Below are 23840 nucleotides of genomic sequence, written 5' to 3' on the forward strand. Positions count from 1 at the left end.
CGTTAGAATCAGTTTCCTCTTCTAAATATCAGCTGTGACAGAATCACATACAAGTTTAACTTTTTATAAGTTTTGGACCCTTGAGTTTATTTATTGTAAAAGATTTAGATAGTTCTTTTTTGTAAATGGGAAGGCAGGCAAGAGGTAAAAGGTGGAGGGAAAGAGCGGAGGGGGAAGGGAAAGGTGAGTAAGAATTAAGACGTGGTATGTACACGTGCCAACTCTCCAAAACAAATATAATCACTGTGTGCTACAAAAGCAATTACTAAAAATTAATAACAAAAAGACATTTGATATAATTCATAAAATATAAAGATTTTTCTCAAAATATTCTTGTACATAAAAGGAAACAGTTTTCCTATTTTTGAATATTAAAGAATATGTACTAGAAATATGTGCTCTAATTTTAATATTGATTTCATCTGCCGGTATTTTAAATGCATGTTATAACTGAGCCATAGTACATATAAGTGGTTTTCTGGGTAATTATTATATGCCTCATCCCTCAAGTGCTATTCATAGCTTCTATACCAAAGGCTAAATTACTCTAATTACCCAAGAAGTGAAATAATCCCTTAAAAGGTCTGACTGTGGACGTCTCAATGCTGTTATGAGCACATTTTATAAATAGAGATGCAAGGCAATACTTAAACAGGTAAAGAACATTTTTTTTATGGAAACGTGATTCGATTCCTCCTTAAGAATATAGAATCGTAAGATATATATTTGTGTTAATTTCTTGGTAATATAAATACTTCTATATATATTCATAAGAGACAAAAATTTCATTTTCCTTTAGGAATAAAAACTTAAAATAAAATTATTCTAAATAAGAGAATGAAATCCATCTGAATAAAGCCTATCATTGTACTTTTAGAATACCATTGTACTTTTAAACTATCATTGTACTTTTAGAATACCTTGTAATTCAGTCAAACTATGTTAGAAAAAGTTTCATAATAGAAATAGTCAAAAGTGGTAGAAATGAGACTATCACATACAAAATACTTGACCAATGGATGGGCTAGGAATGCATGTATCATTTTATTGTGAAAGACAACTCTGTTTTAGTCTTCGTAGGAACTTATTTCTTAATTATGGAGGTAGCACACAAGAGTGGTGATGGTGACTGAGCCTTGATCTTTGAAACAAAATGCAACTTGAAGGAAAAATTCAGATGAAATCTTATTTTCTGATCAGCACTAATAACCCGCATGAGTCAGCATCCAGACAGGAGCAAACTAGCTCTTTCCTATCTGAAACCAATGAATCTAAACATAGAAATACTATTATAAACAGACAGAAAAATGGAGATATAAGGAAGCCAAATTTTGTAAGATAAATTTAACTGGACTGAGCCTTGCTTTAATAAATAGCTAATTACAAATGATTTGATATTTATATAATAAAATGACAGCTTGTATTCTGTTAGTCTTAAATTATCATTATAATTAGATTCTGGATATGTATGCTTCTAAGATGTCAAAAGAGTCCCTTTGTTTAAATTGGTAGCTATATCCTTCTTACTCTGTTTTCAGAATTTGCTTAGAAAATAAAACCCTTTGCACGATAAAAAGCAACAAAATACTTGATTCAAAACAAACCAAACACTGTATAAATTATAAAGATGAATTCACTTTTAATGAGATTTGAAGATACTAAATTTATACTTATATTTCTATGAATGACTGCATCAAGTTTGGCATATGGTTGCATTTTCAAAGACATCTTTCATTAATTTTTATCAACTTTTCTTCTTTTGCTTCTTACAAACTTCATAATGTAGACATTATGTCTAGCAGTATCATTTGTTGATTGATGCCAGGGAGAGAGGTTTTTAAATTCCTATATTAGGATCCTGTTCCTATTACAGTAAGTCATTATCATGAGTTATTTAAATAATCCATTAAATGTTTATAGGACTGTAAAAATTCCCTGTGCAAACACTGCTCAGAAAAACTGAAACCAGCATCAACGTCTCTTCCTGCATCCTTTGGTCGGGGGCACTACGGAATGGTTTTCTGAGGAAGGTAGTTAGGGAGATATTGGGCAAAGTAAGAGGCACTGTTTCCATTGTTTCTTAGTACCATGGAACCCATAATGCAGATTTGAGGGGAAAGAAATGACTTTTTTTCATTGCTGGGAACTGAACTTATAGACCTTTCCAATGCTAAGGAAATGACATTTAAAAGGACAGCAGAGCACATATTTCACAGACGAAGTCGAACTCTCTCAGTTTAATGATTTTTTTTTCCAATTCTGAAAGACACTTACAAAGTTGCTTTAGCTCTCGCAGTCCCAAGGGCAAGACAGAACTTAACTCCGCAGATCTGTAATGTGACGTGCAATTAATGCTCTATGAGCCGTTTGCCAGAAAAGAGTTCAATGGTCATCAGTTAAAACACTGTGATGATAATTTCAATTACTAGCTAATTTCTAGATTTGAGAATATACTTTATTTTTAAAGTATGATTACATTTCAGTCTGGGTTCTATGAACTAAGAGTGAACATCTTTGGCACTCGATGATTTAACAGGAGCATTTGGCTATAGGAAAACAAATGTTGGAGACAACTGAACAGGAAAATGTGATTTTTTTCTAGAGTGTTGTTTGGGAAAATGAGAACATTTTTAAGACGTTATGTTGGCAAGTTAGCATCAGCTGTCCTAGCAATTTATTACAGGTTTTATTATATTACATCGAAAAGGAAATCACTGAGGTCACTTTTAAACTGATATAGTCAAATTAAAAGCAAAAAAACACTTTTCAAATAAATCTTATGAGAAGAAAGACAAAAGGCATGCTATTGCACTTCTTCAGTTTTGTCGGTCAAAGAGACTGGCCGGCCTGTGGAGCAATAGGAGGGCAGTGCAGGTGTTAAGGAGAGGTGCGAAGTTAGGTCAAGCTTCTGAGTTCAGACCCAAATTCAGCACATTCCCAAACTTCCCAGGGAGCAAAAAGGCAGAAGTACACATTATGCTGTGTCTACTTTCTTAATCCTATGTTTGTGTGTTTTGATATTTCAGAGTAATGAATGAGCTTACCTTAGAAAAAGACAAATTCTATGAAAATAAGGACTGATTCATCCTTCTTGGAGAAGCTTGTACAATGACCTGAAGATATAGTTAAGTTCTTAATAAATTCTTGATGGCAGTCCTAAGAATCAGCCCACTCAAAACAGGGATATTTCTGCTACAATTGCCATCTCATCTGGTTGACCACATAGAATCATTAGGAATAAGTTCAACAGCTGTGGTCTTCTTTTCTCCTGACATAGTAAATGGGTTTGAAGTCACAGTTGTGTGAAACGTCTTTTGCCCAGGAGTTTTGGAAGGGTAAGGGTTCAGAAGTTCTTTGAGAACAAAGAGCCATCTACCAGCATCTTTTCTGTTCTTATATTGACTTCTTTCGAAACACCTCCATATGTGCCCTGAGATTCACTTCAGAGCTGGCTAGGACAAGGAGCAGACACAGGGCTTGACAAACATACTACTTCCAGATCAATCTTCACAGCTCTCTAAGTGAGGAGTGATCACTGTAAATCTTTTTCTGCAGTTGATTTATATTGTAATTAAGGCAGAGAAGAAGCACATACAAGGCCAAAAGCGGAAAAGTAGCACACATTTTTCATGAAAGTTTTTTCCCCATAAGTCAGAGCACCAGTGAGTATTAGAAAAAAAATGAGAAAGTAGTCATGCTCACTGACATAATACGAGAGAATGCTAAATCATCTGTGTTTTCTCTTTAAATGTATATATTTCAGTAGATTAAAAAAGCACATGGTGAGTTGATCTTGCAGCTTATAAAAGCTATATTTCAGCTTTGGTGTTTTTTATTCTTTTTCTAAAAAATCAAATTATCCCCCAAAGCATGTTGATGGAATTTTTCTAACAAGGCAGTACAGCTATTAATGCTTCACAGTGAACCCTTAAGAAGGTAAGAAGAGAAAGGAAGACTTTTCCTATGCATGCTGATCATATCTTCTGAAGGTCTAAAAAACCTCAAGATTGCATAGCCGAGTGGTTTTGAAGAAAGAAAATTGTTACTTTGTCTTTTCTATGCAATGTTATTAGATTTTTTTGGCAGGGAGCGTTCAGAAGAAACATTATATTGCTAGTTTTAAGCGGCATTTCAAATATTATCAGATATCCAAAGTAAGTTAAACATTCAGAAAGATGAAAGCAGTTGCAAGTCTTTTTGCTGGGGCTAGAGGAGATTGCAAGGAGAGCGGAGAACCTGGAGAGTGAGGCTGCCACTCAGGAAATGTGGTGGAACATTATTTAGGTTAAAAGGAAAATAATCACATCTTTGACAACACACCACATGATGAAGAGAAATGATGCTTACTTTTTGCATTTAACATAGTAGTAGTTGACAAACAGGTCTAATTATTCAAAACAAATGTAATCTAAGGGAGAAAGTATTTTTACTAGCCAATTAGGAAAGAAGATTCCATGTGAATCTTGCATTGAGTGAATGATTATCCTTTGGGATCTTGCTAGATTCTTGAGGAGAAAAATAATCCATGAGTAACAATGGGTTCTATTTTTTTTTTCTATTAGGAAATTAAATGTATTCTACCTAAAATTCAACACAAGTGGTAACCTTTCCTCAAATTGTCCTTGTGAATAAAATTAGATACTAATTTATTTTTTTCTACCCATGTAATTATTGCTAATTTAATTAGCAGATTAATCCTACTTGTGTTTTTCTTCTCAGAGTACAATTCGAAGGCCCACATATTCCTCTGAGAAAAATAAAACTTTGCATGTTCTGTGGTAAAAAATTTTGTAAACATTAAATACTTTATTCCATATATATGTATATATATGGCAAAATGGCATAGTAAATGATCTCAGATATTCTGAAATTAAGAAAAATAAAGAAATCTTGCTCAATGTTTTAAAATTTGCCATTTGTAGAATGTATTATCTACTTGACCATTTACTGGACAGCACTGATTAAAATCCCACTGGATAGATCTATTCTGGAAAAACCATATGGTGTGAGGAAAAATAATTTCATTTAAAATAACATTTTGTGGGGCTGGGGGTTTAGCTCAGCGGCAAAAGCGCCTGCCTGGCAAGCGCAAGGTTGTGAGTTCGGTTCCCGGTACCGGAGAAAAACCAAAAAAAAAAAAAACAAAAAAAACCACTTTGTGCTTAGATATAATCCTTTTATAGATATTGTAAGTTACTTTTATTTTTAATTTATTCATTCAATAAGTATTCATTTGTGTTTGTCATATCTTAGGCATTGCTGATGATATAATGAAAGATACTGCAGCTAAAAGTGAAAAAATAATACATGCTTTTAAGGCAAGATTCCTTCTTTCTGGACAGTAAATTAGAGCACAAAATATAGTTTGGCCTAAAGCAGTGTGGAAATAGCTAGTCTAATAGTGCAGGATGTAGAATGTGATATGGCCACAGAGGGGCGATTTTGAAGGGTCAATGCCACTCATAGGTGTGAGCTAAGGGCAGTGTCCGGAACAATGCTGTGTAAGCTGATCATCAAAACGAGGCAGGAGACAGAAAAGTATGGGTCTAATTAATGAATATCAAATGTCTAAGCATCCTTGTGTTACAAGAAAGTGGAACGGGCGAATTGGATCTATATGACCTAGAGTCATGAAACGAATATTTGTATCACTCAGTGTTTACGAGAGAAAAAGAGGTAATGCAAGTTAAACAAATATATAAGAACTTACAAGCTAGGTTTATGATGGCTGTCCACAGAGTAGGTGTGGAAGAGTGCAAAAGCGCTGCCTGTGGACTTGAGATCCAAAGGATCCAGTCGAAGGCCTGGAGCCCCCAAGAGTAGTCCATGAGAGTCTGTATCAAGAGGTCTAAGGGTCTGTGATGGAAAACTGAAGAGTCCGTGTTGCAAGCCAAATGACAGTGTCCACTGTGAAGCTGAAGACTAGAGCTTGTCTAACAGAAACAGAAGCAAGCTTTCCTTTATTTCCCTGATATTCCATTCAGGCAACAAGTCTATTGGTTGGTAGCACTCACACCCAGAGTGGGGATTCTGTCTTCAGTAAATCCCTTCAGCCACACCCAGAGCTACGCTGATCCACTTTTGTTGGGCATTTCTTAGTCAAGTTCACACAATCATTTAGCTATCACAATCCATCTGTTGACAACTTGACAACGAGATACATTGCCTTAAATCATACTTAGTCTCCATGTACAAAGACAAGTTCATAATTATGCCCAACATGTTATAACTATAGTGCATACAAACAGAAATGTCCCAATTTCCTCCTCAGAAACAGAAGGGAAGTTTTCTTTGCGTGATGCTTACTCCTAACATTTCATAACTTGAACATTATAGTATAGATTTAACAGTACTTAATAGCCAACAGTAAGTCTATCAACATTACATTACATAGGAAGCATACTAGCTGATTTTTAGGAAAACCTTTTTCTACTGCCCATTCTGTATTCCCTAGGCTTTCAACAAGCACCTTAGCAGGTCTTAGTTCTTTCTCTGGTGGGGTGACCCATACCTTTATTCCTGAAGGTTCTGGACCATTTGTTATCCTGCTTGGGCTGAATTCTTGCAGTTCCTCATTGACCTTAAAAAGTGAGCCTGGTAATACTAGGAGGCTCCTTTAGAGTTCTCCTGCACTCCAAGTATTTTGTGCCTTTCCTGCTTTGTGGAATAATAGTCCAATTTCCCCTTGATAGTCTGGGTCAATCTCCCTAGCTAATATTGTAACTACCTTTTTAGTTCATTCACTCAGAGGCATAAGGAGACAATAATGACCAAGGGGCTTAGCTTCCAGTTCAATGGGATCATTGTGCATCCGAATAGAAGCCTTCTGTCCTCTGGAACTGAGACTTCCAGGCCAGCAGAATATAAAGTTAAGGGAACAGAAGCAATTTTGCTAGTGGGTCACTAGGGGTAATGGTGAGTAGTACCACTGCCACTTCCACCCTTGAACCCTGGGCCTGTGAATCCCGGCTATGGGAGACACAGTACCATATAGTAAGTGCACATTAAAAGCATATACAACCTTTTGAAGAACCTTGCCCTAGCCCTGCAAGCTATCACCACTTAGCTGGCTCTGTAAGTGTCTTCAAAAGATCATTCCACCTTTCTGTCAATCCAGCTGCCTCTGGAAGGGAGCTTAGACTTTATTGGAGTTGTCCGAAGACAAGTGAAATCTATGAACAAGGAATGGCATCATCAAGACTGAAGTAGTGACGGAGCGTAAGCTCCACAACCTTGTATTTCACAACCTGACATACTAAGAGACACAAAAGCCTACAGATTTACTTACAGATGAAGTCTCACAGTTAAACGCACGATCACTAATAAGCACAAACAAGAGCTGAAGTTACAAGATATTCCCATTTTCAGTAAAGAGTATTTTGAGAGTTCCCAACTGCAGAAATGAGGAGTTGCCTTTCAGAAGCTGTGTATTATGCCCAATTTAAGTCCAAAGTATAGTTTCTCAGGATAAAAGTACACAACTAGCCAGTGATTTGCTGGTGTATTTTAAACCTAGGCTATGCCAATGTATTTTCCCCTCCCACTCTTCCCTCCCTCCCTGCTCTATACTTTTCTTCCTCTATTCTTTCTTAAATATGCATTATATTTAAGGCTTTGAAGTTCTCAGTAATTTTTGCTGTAGTAAGTTTGCACTGCCAATGGGCTTATATAGGATAAAGAAACAATGAGGCTCACAAGCATGCAACACAGAAAACAAATCTGTGCCCAAAATTGACCTAGTGACCAGAGGGGACATATAGATAAAGGTTGGCTATTCCACGGAAGGTAAGTCACGGCCTTTTGAAACTGGGGAAATCTTTATGTAGGGGGTGGCTATGATAGTTTCCGAGCTATTCTTCCCAGCAAGGAGAGAGCTTGCTAAAGTTATAGAACTTTTAAAGCCTGAGCCTGGTTAGAATTGTAGGTAGTTATTTTCCAGCTTGATTGCTGAATGTGGAAAGGGTGTGGTCACAAACATATTTGGACCGGTAGACAGAAAGCAGAAGATAATAAATAGTCCACCTCAAAGTAATCTGCTTTCTGTCACAGGGACTCACAGATGGGCCTCTTGAAAGGACTGTCAAGTCAGCACTGCGTGCTGTGGTGTGGCCGTGGGGTAAGGTTTGATTTCAGCAAGTCACTCTAGCACCTATATATGCCTCCCTGAAGAGTGTATGTTTTCCCAACTCTGCTTAGAAGCCACCTTCCTACTGAACTTTACGGCTCTGTAGGAAAGTTTCTTACTCCGATTATAAAACAAAAGTGGTAGCTGAGTGTATCTTGATCTCAAAATTGAACCCAATCAAATGGCCATGTAGGACAGCATGTGCGTGTTGCGGGTTCTAAAGGCAGTGCTGAAGTTGTCATTAGCCTTGAGGTATAACGAGACCTCACAGCAACTGAGAATTGATTTGTTTGTAGAAGTGTGGACCACTTAAAAGTCTACTTAGTAATCTTATGTGAGTTTCTGACGTACTGTACATAATTTGTGAATATGAACATTCTCCCTCACATTTGAAACTTTTTATCAGTTATTGCAATGTATTTTAAATTACTGACTAGATAAAATTTGGGTTGGAAAATAGGCTTATGTAAACCAATTTAGTATTGTGTGGTTTTCACATAAAAGCTTTATATTTTCCTACATACTGTCTTTGAATTTTCCCGACTTCCACTTTAGTAAAAGCATGTCTTGGAGATCACATGGCGTCATGTATTGAAGCACTTCAGGGGCCTAACTAATTGACTTCTCTGCCAGGAAAGACCTAAATCTAAAGAACAATGCATTCTAGAATTTTTGCACATTTTCATTTGTATGTAGTGAGCCCTCAGTTTTTACTGTTTATACAGTATTTTCTCATGTTCCCATCGCGAAAACTACAATTTGTTGTTCTTTGTTCTGGACTTGATGGAAGGTCGTTTTGAACGTTGACAGCAATAAGGCACAGGCATCTCAGATATTAGTTGAATTCAATTTTAACCAGGCTTCTAAATGTGTTCTTCTAATTTTTTTACTATTTTACATACCATAATCTGAATTTCCTTTACCTTACTAGATTGTAAAACTCTAGGCAAACCATCTCTTGTATAAAAGTACTGTATGGCTTATGGACTACTTTTGCTTACTTTGCACTTGGGGATGGGAAGAAGCAGCAGTGAAATCTTGTGTTTGTGTGCTGCCTTGTCCTTCACACCAGCAGAGTCCCTAGATCATTTCCAGTGATGCTCTGTGCCCTGGGTACCCCGCGCATGAGAGCTCCTCAAAGAACCCTTGCGCATGAGACTAACTGTAATACTGACAGTTGTCAGTGCTTAGGTTTGTTTCTCAGGGATAATCTCTTGAATTTTCCCTAAAAATGAAGCAAAATCACTGTTTTTGAATTTGAATTTTACTATCATCTCAGCATATCTGAAATACTCTTTTTATCTACTACTTTTCCTCAAAAATTAAACATCTTGATTGCTTTCAAATGAATATTAAGAAGGGGAAACACTGTTTGAAAAATGTAATTTCAGAATATTTAGGACTAAAATTACCAAGGAATGAAAAGATTATAGAAAATACAGGGATTAACAGTTTGTTCATTTCCACAAAAGTTTCTATATAGTGATCCTTAAATGATGCCCGAGTTGCGTGCTCCTTGAGAGTAGAAATTATATCTGCTCACATTTATTCTTCGAATTAGGTCATTGTTTGGTCTTTTGGTTTTTGTTGCTACTCTATAGATTTGCTGAACTGAATTACTGCTGTTATTATTAATAAATAAAAGGGAAACAGTCACTTTTATTTGACTTTTTAAAATATATTTCTCTATTAATACCTTTAAGCAATTTGATTATGAAGTTCCTTGGTACAGTTTCTATGTTTCTTGATCTTGGGATTTGTTGAGATTCTTATATTTCTTTTTGCATATAGTATGGTGTATATGTGGAAAAAATTCAGCCATGATTTTTTCTGAAGATGTTTTTCTCTTTCTGGGATGCAAACAATCATATACATTAGGTCAATTAAAGATAACACACAGTTAACTACTACTCTTTTCATTTTTAAAAATCTTATTTGTCTCTTTATCATCTTTGATATTCTTCATTTCCTAAACTTTCAAATTCACTAATCTTTTAAATGTAATAGTGAATCAGCTGTAAGTTCTATTATATATAATGTTTATCTCAGACATTATGATTTTTACTTCTAGAAATTAAATAGGATTTCTTTTTATATCTCCAGAGTTTTAACTTATAAACATGGGATACTAGTTCAAAAACTTACTCTTTAACTATCTTCTGTATCAGTTCTGTTCCAGTCTCAATTTATTAATTTTCCTTCTCTTTTTCAGTTGTATTTTTTTTTGCTTTTTCGCACTTCTAGTGATATTTTATTTAATGCCGTACATCCTGAACTTTACCTTCTTTGATACTGGATGTTTTTATATTCCCATAGTTTTGAGATTTGTTCTGAGAGGAAGTTAGGTTACTTGAAAGTACTTTGATCTTTCTGAGTCTGGCTTTTAAGATTTGTTAGGTGAAACCAGAGTGGTGTTTAGCCTACAAATAACTTATCCCCACTGCTGAGCAAGACTTTTCTGGATACCTACCCAACTTCCCATGAATTATGAGGTTTTCAGAAATTCTGTCTGGTAGGAACAGGTCTTGCATAACATCCAGATATTACTGTCACTTATATTTTGAGTGACTTTTTTTTGGCCTGATATAGTTTTGCAATAAGAGTACACAACTGAGAAAGTCATTCCAGGAAGCCTCAGGGAAGCTCCAGGCACCTAAACTATGGCTCACAAGCATTCTCAAAGCAGCAAAGTTGGACAATTTTAGGGCTCATCTCATTTGTTCTGTGCCATTTTGGTCTTTGTTGGATCCCTGCCATTTACTGATTAATGTCCAAAGTCTTGAAAACTATTATTCTGTGTGTGTGTCCGTGTGTGTGTGTGTGTGTGTGTATGTGTGTGTGTATGTGTGCTCATGTGCACATGTGCGCGTGTTTGCGGTTATTTGAGGCAGAATGGTAAATATAACCTTTGTTATTTCATCTTAATTGGGAGTTTCATTCAACTTCGATTACTTATAACGGTTTCTTCTGAGTTCTAACAGTGGCAATTATTTCCAGAAATTGGTGATGTGGATGTGAGTCTCCCCTTTTATTAATAAACATGTTTTGTGTGTGGTAGCCAAAGCTATTATTATTATTATTTTTTACTATGAGGTTTGAGATTGGGAAGGTGCTGGAGAATTATATCATTTCAGTACAGAGTATGTTCTCAAAGTTTCCCTTCATCTTTCCTTCCAACTTGGATTCCAGCTTTCCACAGTCGTGTTCCTCTGTCTTAGTCTCTACCTGAGGAATTCTCCCGTGTTCTCTGCCCTCGCCCCCATGCACTACAGAGATCAATCGGGATAGTTTTTATATTGTTCTCTCTCCTTCTCGCACAACTGGCCAGGATGTTTTTCTATTCAAAGCAGTCTCAGAGACATCTAATCCTCCTCTTATAATTGCATCTTTTAAATTCAGAAAATTGGAAATAAGACATATACTTGAAATCATTGCAATTTGCAAATTGTTATTGTGAAAATATATGACAAATATTGTTTGTCTCCCAAAAGAGATCGAGGGAAATCAAATATGTTTGAATATACCTAAAAGACATGGCTGAAAAGAATTCATTTATTTAAAACTTTAGCCCTAGGAAACCATATTCTCTTTGAAAGGACAAGTCTATGTTATTATTCTATGATTAAAAAAAATCAGAGTTGATGTAAATCAAAGCAACTGATAATCATGAAAATATAATTTGGCTTAATGATTTTATGACTTACTTTCTTCACAAGTAAAAATCCAATGGAAAATCCCAGTGAAATGGTGAATGAAATCAGTATCATTTTGTCTAAAAATGATGATACCACCACAATAAAATGTAAAATTTGTTTTATTGTAAAAATTATTTGAAGAAAACATGAAAGATTTCTTAATTAAGGAATGTTTTATGAGTTTCATATGTTAGAAAGAAAACTGATACTGCTCTGTGCAAAATAAAAAAGTTATTTGCAGCAATTTAAAGTTAATTTTAATAAAATAAATATATAACATGCTTAATAACATAAGGAGATATGTAAGAATTGCTCCAAAATATAGGAAAGTGTAGGTACAACTTGGGCTGAGTGGTATTTAACTTTTTGTGCAAGTAAGAGAATGTGAAAATATATTTGGTACTGTCAAATCTTTGAGTAAAATTTCAAACTTGAGTAAAGAGTATCTTGCAACTTGAAGGTCAACATGCATTTCCATGATTGCTCTTACAAATAATTAGATTTACATGTCTTAGTAATTATTAATAAATGTATTTCTGTATATTCCTCAGAGATATTTATAATATAATGAAGCTCATTCTGAAATATTTAAGAGAGCTTATGTGAAACCATTGGGCCAAACAAGCATTAGCTAAGCAAATTTGTAGATTATGGGAATAAAAATGCTTTGCTAAGTGGCAAGTGTCTGAAAGCAGAACTTTCTGGACTGCTGTCAGAATGTAATGGCTCCTCAGTTTTGTAAGATGGCCAATCAATGCACTACAAGCAACTCTTAGTAGAATGATTTACTGTAGTTTGTTGCTTTTAGGGTTTAGTGTTGCTTTATACCTCTGCAAAGCAAGTGTCTATATTTTTTCACTTATAGATTTTTGCTTTTTCTGCTATTAGACCATTATCTCTCTAACTACTACATCCTTATTTTATTAAAAGAAAAAAGTAGTCTATACAAGGAAATTTAGTAATCCAGCCAGTAGTAATTGCTGTAAGATCCATTAACAGATCTATTCTTTTTTATTTGGCTGATAGGTATACTAACCTATGTAAATTTTCTGGGATTAACCCTTACCAGAATTATTCACCTTGTGGGATAATCTGGAGGCACCATGGGCCATATCCTTTATTTTTATTTGTTTATTAGTATGTGTTTGCAGAACATAATGATTACGATTATCACGGGGAGTTTATCCGTAGACATAATTCATGTTAATTCTTTTTTTGTCTCCTTCCCTTCCAATCCCTCCCTGCCCCTGCCAATTCTTCTTGCCCTCCCCAATTGCAAAAGCTCTATTTCTACTTAAAATTCAGCTGTTTCTTAAATCCCCCTTTCCCTTCTTTCCCTCTCCCTTTCCTCTATCCTTGTTCTTTTTCCCATTTGGAAAGGATATTTCTACTTCCTAATATCTATCTTTTTTTCTACTAATTTATATTTTGGAAGAGAAATAATACAATATACTGGTGTATCTGATTGATAAGACCATATCCTTTATTATAAATTTATTATGTTAACTAACCACATTCAGTATTTTTGCACCTGTCGGTTGGCTTACTTGGTGAAACAAAAATGTTAAAGAGCTTTAGTTCAAAGCTACAGACTTGGTCTCTGGCTGAAAGCCATATTTTTTTTGCAGAGAAAAATCATCATATATATAGACTTCATTAATATCTCCAGCCATTTTTCTTTAAACTACAGCTTATATCTACCTTATCATTGGTAAACTAAAGTTTATCTTCACTAATAACATAGGATAAGCATTTATCTTTTTTCAATACATTTTTGAAAATGGTCATCTAGCCCAACTTAAAAATTATGAACAAAATATCCTTTTAAAGATATTCCATATAAAAACAAAATAATTTATAAGTCTTTTAAACTGGTACATACTTAGTTACTTTTCTTTCTTTTTTCTTGTAAATCAGCATAGTGATGTAATTTTTCACTGTCAGTTTTGCAGTGTTGATATTATTTCTTCAGATTCCCTTATTTTTGTGCTCTGGACCTTTTGCTCTTATATATTTACTTCTGAATGACATTATAAGTAAATGCAAATTTATAATAGATTTTAATACTCACATTTCTAAAAATATTAATTCATAGCTTTTGTTTTACATATTCCTCATTAGTTTTTGGCTTTACACAATATCTTAAATTTTCTTAGCCCTACAGGCACACTGGTATCAGGAAAATTAATACACAAGAGATCTCTCAAATATGACTTTTACAAAATAAGTTGTCCTCTGTCTGTCTTAAAAGCCCACTGTGGGGAAAAAAGTCCACTGCCTCCAAGGCATGTCTTGCAAAAATTTTTTTTTCTTCCAGTAGAATGAATCTGAAATTGCTCCTAACACTACCTTGGTTTAATTGTCTATAAATCAGTTAAATAGCATCTTATTTCCTGGTTGTTAGTTCAGGTAATCCTTTGATAAAGCTAGTTTGTTTATTCATCAAACATTTATAGAGAACATATTAAAATAGGTTTTTCCTATGAAGAGAGAGTACAGTTTCCTTAAGATACTCTACAGGGTATAATGCTGAATAAATAATGAATCCTGTTCTTGAGGATTTAAAAAACTTCTGAAAAAGATATGCAGTCATGAGCTGCTTAACTATGAGGCAAGATCTAAGAAATACATTTTTACAAGATTTTATCAGTGTAAACCCCAGTATGTACTTATCCAAACTAAGATGGCTAAGACATTTCTAAGCCATAGAACACTGCGGGAACACCGTTGTATATGTTGTTTGTCACTGAATAAAACTAATGCAGGACCCATATGTTATACATCATATATACATATTGAAGGCATATACTATGTAAATGCCACATATACATATGTTATATATATATTAAATAATATGCATTTTACATTGTTTTGGCTTTATTGGGTATATGAAGCTAAATATGGTATTATTTTCAGGATTCCAAGCTATATGACAAATGAAAATCAAACTGTTGTGCTTTAAAAAAACAATAGCCACAATAGAGGTATGAAAAAGTAGTCTAGAGATACAAAAGCAGGAAGATTCTCAGTGTTACAAGAGTTAAGGCCACACTGACAGAGTTGGGAAGAAATGACAGGGATGGTTTCAAAGGAACAGGATGCCGTATTAGACCATGCCCAAAGGGAAAGAGACATATGTCTCTTGTTTCCCAGTCCTCTTCTTTCTCTCAACACAGAGTTTGTTCAAAGAATATTTGTTTAGCAAAAAAGGCATAAAATTTGAAAAATAATGAACGGTAAAAGACAATGCTTGCTGAACTTTCAAACCAGGATTCTTACTATTGAGTGCTGTATCCAGTTAAAGTTTGTCATTTCTACTTCTTTAATCTCTCTTAAATACTGTTCTTTGTCTCCACAGACATTGCATCACTCTGGCCTACTAAAGGTCCCAATTGTATTCTGCACCACAGCTCCTCCAAGTGGGCTCTCATCAGTTTGGTAAGGTCCAGTCATGAAACCTCTACTCTACGTTACACCCTTCTCTACCAACAGTCCACTTTCCCCATATCGGCATAGAAGCATTCCAAAACAGAAATGCTAGTGTCTTATTGCTTCATAATTTCTTTTGGTCACCACAAATTTGTATAAGTTCTGTATAACTTGAATAAGTTTTTATTATCTCAAGGTATTCAGTAATAGGCGCTGCATAAATACGAATATTGTCTCTACTTTCCTATCTCCTTTTCTTTATGCTCATCAATTCTCACTCTAAATATCCATGGGAAGAAGTCCAAGCTTCTTTCATGCCTTGCAGCTACCTGGATGACTCATTCATGTCACCTTTCTATACTCACCTGTAGTCATAACTCAGTTGCATTCTGCAGTTGTACACTGGGTTCCAATGTACTGTAATCCAATGTATTGTAATTCCAGTAATGTGCATTGTTCTTTCAGGTTTAGGTCTTAGCATTCTCTTTACCTTTTGTCTTGAAAATTCTTCCTGCTTCTCTTAACCTGGAACTGCATTTACCACACTATATTGACATGTCCTCTTAACTTAGCCTTTTTTATATTGCAGAAAAGATTTTTTCTTGCCCTAAGAATAGAATCTGAATTTGGTTTATAGTTATATCTTCACTTCCTACAGAGATATTTGATAAATGTTTATTAAAGTCATGAAAGGTTTCTATTTTACACACACATATACACACACAAGATCACTCACTCACATACACACACACACACACACAAAATCTCTCAAACCTTTGCCATGCCTCAGCATTACACGCTTCTCTACCAACAGTTCCCTTTCCCCATATCGGCATAGAAGCATTCCAAAACAGAAATGCTAGTGTCTTATTGCTTCATAATTTCTTTTGGTCACCACAAATTTGTATAAGTTCTGTATAACTTGAATAAGTTTTTATTATCTCAAGGTATTCAGTAAGATTTTTAGAAAGATTTTTAGAAATACTTTGTCCATTCATAACGTGGTATACTCCTGATCTCTTTTACTTAGCCTTTATAACTTGTGTCACTTGAATTTCCTGATTGGCTTCTATTCACATTTTCTAAGTGCTCCATAATCTGTTTTGGTCAACAGGAATTTATATAAATTTTCATTATCTGCAGGTATTCAGTAATAGATGCTTACTTAACTACAAATGCAATCATTACCCTATTTTCTAATAATATGCTTGTATTGCAATTTCCCTCACAAGTTTTTCTTATATTTGCTTTATTTTATTTGCTTGCTAGCTACGAGAATCCATCTCTGATTTATATTTAAGAAGTCTTTTTTATTTGCCTGTATACCTAAAATAATAAAATGATTGTATTGCAATTTCCCTCACGAGTTTTTCTTATATTTGCTTTATTTTATTTGCTTGCTAGCTACGAGAATCCATCTCTGATTTATATTTAAGAAGTCTTTTTTATTTGCCTGTATCTAATATGATTTTATTCAGTATTCCTTTTGTTTGAATAGTGGGTTAAATATATTCTAAAATGTTTTGTTTTTTAAAATTTATATAATTTTGTTTTAATATGAGAAAGATTAAGAAGTATTCATGGACATTTATGTTTATAACAGCCAATTGTGTGGGAGAGGACTCTAAAGATGCAGATGCTTGCCACCAGTATATTTTTTTCATGCCTGATATTTGTATGAGCATTTGGGAAATTCAAAATGCACTTTGGTAGGTTTTTTGGGGAAATTTTATGCTAGTTATTCAAATTTTACACATCACTATGAAATGCAGCATAAACTGTATACGTCATAATGGTTTAAGACTGGATTATATGTAATATTGTATAAAACAGTTAAACAGCCACTTAGTTTAACAGATGCCATGACTGTGGCTTGTTTTCACAACAAATTAACAGAATATGAGAACAAATTTGCAAACTGCAGGTTTACTACAAAAAGAATCATTTTGCTTCTTTCCTTTCCCTAATAATAAAATAACTAAAATCATTGCTCTAAATAAGTGGCATGGGAAGTCTCAAAAAAAACAAAAACAAAAACAAAAACAAAACAACTAGGCATTAAAGAGTAAGATGGCAACATTCCAGGCTAAATTTGTAAATTGAAACTACAGGCTAAAATTTCAAATTCCTAAATTAAAAATAGACCCTCATTACTCATAGTTATGCATTCTACAACTGGAAAAAAACCCATATCTCAGGGATGTATGCTGCAGTCTGAGCATTTGTGTGCTTTCCCCATGCATATAATGGAATCCTATTTCCCAAGGTGACAGTATTAAAGGGAGGGGCCTTTGAGAGCTGACTAGGTCATGAGAGTAGAGTCTTCAGGATTAGCATTAGTGTCCTTCTAAAAGAAACCCAAGAAATCTCGTTGGCCTCTTGCACCATTTGAGGGCCCAGGGAGAAGATAACCTTCTTCACCAGATGCCGATTCTGCCAGCACCTTGATCTTAGACTTCCCAGTTCTCTGAACTTTGAGAAATAAATTTTTTTATGAGCCATCCATTGAAGCTCTCAGCTGTAGTTTTAGACCCTGATACCCACAATCTTGAAATTTTTTTCTCATGGTTTTTGTCAGATAGCATTTAATTTGTGCTGTAACTTGGTCTACTCTACTTTCTCCTTGGATGGGTGACATGCTTCCCTTGGGCTGAATCCACACTCAAGGTACTTTGCTAAGGTGTTTATTTGTCTTTCCCCCTGACTTTCTCTTTATTCACTACTTTTCTCAAAGATCATCTACTTAAATGGTGTCACAATCTGACCACAAATCTTGTTTCTATTGTTCTTCTTGGGTATTTGCATGACAATCAGTATTTCAGTCACCCACAAGTTATCTCTGGATGCTTTCACTGTCTTCCTAGCCTCTGTGGAACCCAAATGGAATGAACTCCTCATGTCCCTTGAAGTAACAGCCCTACCAGTTCTCTACTATTTTAGGTATGCTTAGCTACACATATAAGATTATTTTGTTATAGTTATTGTTTATCTCCTCTATTTCATCTAAGGCATCCATTATTTTAATGTCAGTGCAGTCATGCCTTTGAAATATGTGTTATTTTTACTTTCTAAAATATTCTTACTGAAAATATAGCTTAGATGATTTGCTCTTTAAAATGCCACTTTTAAACTCTAGCTCTTTAAGTGATGATTTACTATTAGCTACGTGTAGTTTTTTCTCCTTTGCCTGTCTTGCACATTCTCCCACAACAAATGCATGATTCTCTGTCTTTCTGCGTATCCACTCCCTGCTCTCTCCCAGCGCCAGCATGACAGTTTGCAGCAGCACGTTCATCAAGCAGAGTCTGGACTGGGAGTCAGAAAATATGGAATTTAAATCTGGTTCTAACATATATGAGCAATGCATGTCACAGAGGGTGGTTCAAATATACCCTCTGAGAGTTTATTTATCTGTAAAGTGGGCCTAACAAAATCTTGCTCACCGGGGTTATCTGTGACAGCCTACTTGAAATAAATGCAAATTGAAAGGATAAAATCTTGCAGAAACTGAACCAGAGCAGTATTGCTGGAACTCACTATGTACTCCCTGATGTGAACTGCTTTGATGTGGTACAACTTCCTCTACGTCTCCACAAAAAGATGGTAGACTATGCTAACACTGAATGTCAAATGAGTAGCTATTTATTCAAAATATTTGGAAGAGATTGTTTTTTTCTGCCTGAACTTTCATAAGGAGAGATAACACGGGCATGAGAAACCTTTCCTGTAGGATCATTCTCATTTAGACTATCAAGATAAGTATATTTCTAAAGAAGGAAGGAAAACCAAAAGGGGAAACAAGACATGAGATAAGAAAAAGAAAGCAGTTTTGATACAATAAGGATAATATTTTATAATCCAACTTCAGCCCTGGATTTTGACTTTTGAATGAATCAGTTGGCTGAGAATTTTTTGATCCAAAACAGGGAAAGATGCCAGCTGGCAACTCTAGAGGCTAAGTGCTGAGATTCTCCTAGTTGTACAAAAAGCTTTTTAATAAGTAACATGCATTTAATTTATTACCAAAAACGCAGGGAAGAAGCTGATCATGCAGTCTTGCAGTACTTGCTGGGAATCATGTTTAAAGGCCTATGAGATGATAATTTTGACATATATAAGGAATTTTGATTTCATGCTTTGCTCCCTGCACTGCAGATGTTATTTGTTTGTATATTTGCTTTTTGCATCCAAAGTGGTGTGATGTCAACATAGCAGCAGGGTGTAAGATCAACTCTGGAAAATGAAACTCTCTTGTAAACAATGTGAGTAACATCTATAGGCATTAGAATGTGGAACAGTGTAGGTCAGGGGAAAGCAATGAGGAATTCTGTCAGCCCCTTTTATCCATAAGTTCTGCATTCATAGATTCAACCAACTGTGGAATCAAAAATATTGGAGGAAAAAAAATCACATCTCTGCTGAACACCCAGACTTTTTTCTGGTCATTATTTCTTAAACAATACTGTTTGCATCACATTTACATTGTGTTAGATATTAGAAGAAATCACTAGGTATTAAAGATGATTTAAAGTGTATGGAAAGATATGCATAGGTTACACCCAAACACTACCCTATTATTTATGAAGAATTTTACCATCTACAGATGATGGTATGATGGGGCTGGTGTCTTGGAACTAGTCCTAAAGGATAACAGTATTGAACTACACTTTATGAATTGAAGAGTCTTAAACTCATCAACTGATGTTAGCCTATTTCCTTAATGCTTCAAATCAACATTAACATATTATGATATTACAACATTGGATGCCATATTGTAGATTTTGCAATAAATATACTCAATAGAAGTAAACGAAGATACAGCAGAACACTGCACATTTCATAATTTTATACTAAGCGGTCATTTCATTCTGGTAGGTCACATGATTCTCTGCAGGTGGCTATGCCTGTCTCTGAAGAGAGACCCCGAGTCACATGTTGTACAAATGAAACACGATTATCTTTGTGGGTAGCATCATATGATTTGGAATAAGTCTTTAGGTCTAATATAAAGATCCTTCAAATAAATCATCCCGTTAAGCTTCTGTGGCCCCAAACTCCTAATTTAAAAATGTTGATAAATGAAGTACCTCTTTAGTTAATAAATGAAGTATCTCTTTAGTTATCCTTTGTCAGCAACATTCATTTTAATGGAAAGTGAGTTTACAGGGTTACATGATTGAACTACTGAGCCAAGTCAGTGTTGGCAAATGATGGGCTAAATTATTGATGTTACACACTAATGAATTCTGATGAGAAATAAAACACAGACATTACGTTTCAAGTGGTTCATAATTATTTTTGTACTTTAAAAGCAATTTTATTCTTTTTCCAAATCATACTAGTTCTATAAAACAAAAACATAGCTAGTGATTATACTAAAATTATTGAATTTGTGGCAAAAAAAATGCTCTTGCAAGTTTTCATTTCTGTGAAGATAATGTTATTCACACTAGGTTTCTGATTTCCTTATATACTTCTGGGGAAAGATAATTAAATTAAATGTCTAAATTTTAAAGCCAGTGTGTTTAAATAAGATAATCTTCTTTGCAACCATGGGTTGCATTCCAATAGATGTATTTATAGTCAATGATATATCTATCAACATGTGTACTGGAGGTGTATTGAAATATCCTAATTCAGGTAATGACAAATACAGGGGGACTTTTATGGAGTATCTTTGTTTTGGTAAAGAAGCTATCTTCAGATGTGCTGTGGTCTCTAATGATAGATGTTTGATAAAGTCAGGGCTTAGTGTCAATACGTTAAACAGGTTCATATTCAGTTAAGGATGAGGTCGATCCATTCTGTAAAGAACAATGACAGTAATATTTCCTCACCGAAAAATCACAAATTGAAACCTTAACTATGTGAGGCCATGACGTTGTTTCTCAGGGCTGAGTCAGAGTACAGTATCTCAAACAGAGACTTATGTAAGGGGCGTTAGGGTAGGGATCACAACGAATGCGGTGTTAGTTCAGAAATTCATTGGTTGCCCTTTATGAGTCTTTGAAAAAGTCCTGCTCGCTCCAGGCTCCAGCTCTGTTGTCAAACAGAACAGGTTCTGTTCCATCACAGAGAATTGCTATGATTAGGAAATCTGCTGTTTATGAGATTGAAGTCTGCTGTGTATATATCAGGTAAATTTATTTTTCTTAGGTGTTTGGACTTCAGTTTATTTTAAAGAGATCATAAGCATTAGGTTGGAAAACATTTTCTTTGTCAACTGAGGTATATGTAAGATAAAGAAACGAAAAGGTTTTTCAAATCAGGATTTTGTCATGTTAGATGATTTCCCCCCATGATAATATGTGCAAGTTCTTAAGAATAAAAATCCAAAAGTGAAACTTCTTTCATTATGTGGATTGAGATAGCATGTAAAGTGCATAATACTTTATTCCTTATTTAGCGTACACTTTATATGAAACAAACAAAAATGACCCTTTTTAGCCTTAACTCTGTGACATAGTATTTCTGGTTAAGGTTTACTAAATTCTTTTCTTTATCTTCCTAAGTGTGTCTTTATCTGTGATCTAGCATAGACTTGATGCCATCTGGAAATAACAAAACTACTTCAAATTTTGTTTTTTTAAAAAACATGTTCTCAGAACCTTACCCTAATATTTTCCTCTTGTTACAATGGCACTGTTCATTGTTTTACAATCTTGATACTTTTGAATGAAAAATGGTGTGTCTGAGTTAATCTCATATCAAAGCAGCATCATTATATAATAATGATGCTAAGTTGTATGAAAAATACCTACTGGATATGCTCCATTAGTCGCTAATTTTCAAACTTAAAGTTCTGTCTTTGAAAAACTCATCTCCCCCACACCATTGACATGGCTTCTCCACTTGAAAAATGTACTACTGGCATTAAGTGAATTAAAAAAAATAAAAATACTAGACATGTAAAGTTGAAAAAATAATCAGAACACATAAAATTTTATCTTTCAATTAAAACCAATTAGAAATATGCTTATTTTATTTTAAGATGAAGGAATATATTTGATTTAAGATGTTATTTAATATAAAGAGGTAGAGAATTTAATTCATTGGAGCTTAGTACTGATATATGCTTTATTAGCATCCCGAAGGTGCATCATATTGATATACTTGTGAAATGAATGCATTTTCATCTTTCATATCTAAAGTTAGGAAGGTTCTCCTTTATCTTCACATAGAAAGAAAATAGCCAATGTGATGTTAGTACTGCTACCCACAACCACTCATGGAAGTTGCTATAGAGGACTCCAGATATTTTGAGAGATAAAAGTGTCAGAAGATCAGCACCATAAATGATGAATAAAACCTAAAAATTGTGTAATGAAGGGTTAGAAAGAAAGTGAAATTAAGGTAAAAGAGGAATAGAAGTAAAGAGTGTAGGGAGAGAAGAAACTTCACTGAACGTAAAGAGACAATATGGCAACGAGGTAAATATATAAAAAGAAAATAGACATGATTACTTCAATAGTCAAGAAGAATTTGGTTTACTGAGCTTTATTTTAATCAGAACATTCATAGGTCTCTCCCAGGGTCTCTATGCTAACCGTTAAGTCAGGTGCTAATTAAGCAATAAATTGGGCCCACTGGAAATTATTACACTGACCTCACTTTGTATTGTTCTCTACCCAGGTTTATGGCCCCTAGTATGAGTCTTCAGAATCTACCCCATGGAAACTATTCAGCTTCATGTCTCTTCAAGGGTCAGTTTTATCATTTGGCGTTAATCTAGGGTGAACATTCTTAATTCCATTCAAAATATTTTCTAATTTCTTTATAATTAATTTTTAGAATTATGTGGGTTAACTTCCTAATATTTGGGGAGTTTTCAAATATCTTTTAATTATTCATATCTACTAATGTCATTGTAGGTGGGAAACATTTTTTATTATTTCAATCATTTAAATTAAGAGTTGTTTGATGATGCACCATACTGTCTGCGTGTGAAAATGTTCCACATGTGCTTTATCATAATGCTTATTCAACCACTTTGAAAGACTGTTCTCTAAATGTCATTTAGATTTATCTGATGCTGTTGTTCAAATCTTCTACCTTCTTCTTATTGCTTTCCTTCATGGTTTATCTTTTCCTGAAAGAGGATTCTTGAAAGCTCAAGCTGTAACTATAATCTTTTAATTTCTACATTTCTACATTTCTTCTCAACATTTACTCTATGGACTTTGAAAGCTTCCTATTAGATACATACATATTTATACAGGGGCTTGATGAATTGGCTCTTGATCTTTATGAAATTACCTTTATTCCTGACAATATTTCTAGTTGTAAAGTTTCATTTAATATTAATATAGCCTTGGTGACTGTATTATGCTTGATGTGTCCTTTTACCTTTTTATCCTTATACTTTCAACCTGCCAGTCACTTTCTTTTAATGCATGCCACTTACAGCCAATATAAAATTGAGTCAAGTGTTGTCTAACGTGAATACAACTATTTGTTAACACTCGGTTTGATGACTGAATGATCAAGAATTATGTACAGAATACTTAGTGGACTTCTCAAATGTCAAAACTAAACTACTCAGGCTGATATCTTAAGATCTTTTCGAAGACATTCTCTCTCAGTAATCACTT

General features: G+C 34.5%; 1 protein-coding gene across 5 annotated transcripts in view; it reads right to left on the reverse strand.

The window, feature by feature from the left end:
• Ccdc178 (coiled-coil domain containing 178) overlaps positions 1-23840 on the reverse strand; it is a 352256-nt gene that overhangs the window by 1280 nt on the left and 327136 nt on the right. The gene's annotated exons all lie outside the window — the stretch shown is intronic.

The sequence above is a fragment of the Chinchilla lanigera genome, unplaced genomic scaffold (genome assembly GCF_000276665.1).
Source record: "Chinchilla lanigera isolate Chin_1 unplaced genomic scaffold, ChiLan1.0 scaffold00001, whole genome shotgun sequence".
NCBI classification, from domain to species: Eukaryota; Metazoa; Chordata; class Mammalia; order Rodentia; family Chinchillidae; genus Chinchilla; species Chinchilla lanigera.